This window comes from Schistocerca serialis, chromosome 6 (assembly GCF_023864345.2).
Source record: "Schistocerca serialis cubense isolate TAMUIC-IGC-003099 chromosome 6, iqSchSeri2.2, whole genome shotgun sequence".
NCBI classification, from domain to species: Eukaryota; Metazoa; Arthropoda; class Insecta; order Orthoptera; family Acrididae; genus Schistocerca; species Schistocerca serialis.
In genome coordinates, this window is record NC_064643.1 from 633106847 (window position 1) to 633108442 (window position 1596).

General features: G+C 40.3%; 1 pseudogene; it reads right to left on the bottom strand.

Moving 5' to 3' along the window:
• Positions 1-1161: 1161 nt before the first annotated feature.
• LOC126485449 (5S ribosomal RNA) lies at positions 1162-1279 on the bottom strand (annotated as a pseudogene).
• Between the last annotated feature and the right edge of the window lie 317 nt (positions 1280-1596).

Sequence of the window (1596 nt, forward strand, 5' to 3'; positions counted from 1 at the left end):
AGTTTTGTTACCGTATTTTAGCTTACCTGTGACTGCAGCTCAGCTTGGTACGTACTAAATCTTACTATTGTTAATTGTTCAGAATCATTTAATTCAAGTTCAAAGCTAAATCTCTTATTTCTAAATTGCGTAGATTCAAGTAGCTTTTGAAATGATTGTTGAGGTAGTCCAAGACTAACCTTATTTTACTGAATTTCGATGTGCTTAAGAAAGAAAGTTTCTTATTAATTTCAGTCACTAAATTAACTTTCAGTTTTCCGGTTTTATTAATTCTTTTGCTAAATTAAGTCAGAGTGCAGCGAAAGTTATTACTTTTGACAAACTTTCAGTTTTCACACTACACGTGTCAACCTTCAGTTGCCACGCTTCTAGTGCTAATTATATGTGTAATTACCTTTCTTTTTCAGTTACTATAGTAATTGTCCTTAGGACTGGCGACCGTAATTTCCCCCAAATCTCAAATATCTAATTACCGGTAGTTAATTGTTAACGTAACGGCCGCACATTTACTTTCTTCATTAACTTTACCCCTTTTCAAAATTAATTTCCACCAGTTTCATTTGCATTTTTCCTTTCATTTAGATGTAACCCTTTCCTCCCTCTTTACCGACAGATTAACTTCGGTGACGATTGCTTTTCCCAAGTTTCCATTAGGTACACGCGGTTTAATTTTTCACAGTCATTAAGGTCGATAAGTGAGGGGGAGGTTACAAGAGGATAATGAAAATCTCCTGTGAGAAAGAGTCGCATGTGGTATGCTGGTGCGTTCCGTCAGTGTGTGTTTCCCATGATCAATGAGTTAGAGAAAATGAAATGTAAAATGGAAACAAAGCGTTTCCAGACCCATATCCATATAAGACAATTTATTCGTCTACGTGTAAGGAATCTGTCCTGTCAATGTGTGAGGAATGTATCCTGCAATTTGCGCTGTACATTTTTGTCACACCCTGTATGTTCATAAACTAAACTGCTCTCGAGCAGGCCATGAAGGCCCAACGGTACCGTCCGGTCACCGTGTCATCCTCAGCCCATAGGCGTCACTAGATGCGGATATGGAGGGGAATGTGGTCAGCACACCACTCTCCCGGCCGTATGTCAGTTTCCGAGACCCGAGCCGCTACTTCTCAATCAAGTAGCTCCTCAGTTGGCCTCACAAGGGCTTGCCAACAGCGCTCGGTAGACCGGATGGTCACCCATCCAAGTACTCGCCCAGCCCGACAGCGCTTAACTTTGGTGATCTGACGGGAACCGGTGTTACCACTACAGGAAGGCCGTTGGCCTGTATGTTCATAAGTAGATTAATTACAGTAGCTGGCTCGTGGTTTTACTTTCTATTCGATGCCATCTGTATTTTTTCATAGACAAGGTTTCATTATGCCATTTTTGGACAGAATAGCATAGTGTTGTTTATCTGAGAGCTGTGCTGAAAAACCTAAAATTTAATAATGTCCTCTGAGGAGACGGAAAGTTGTTCATAACATGTTGATGTTAACAGGTAAGAGTAACGTTGTAGAATGGCTTTATTGTTTTGGTAATATTGATTTTAATCCAGATCACTGTCTCGCGTTCTCGTGATGACAAAACACAAGCCACCAT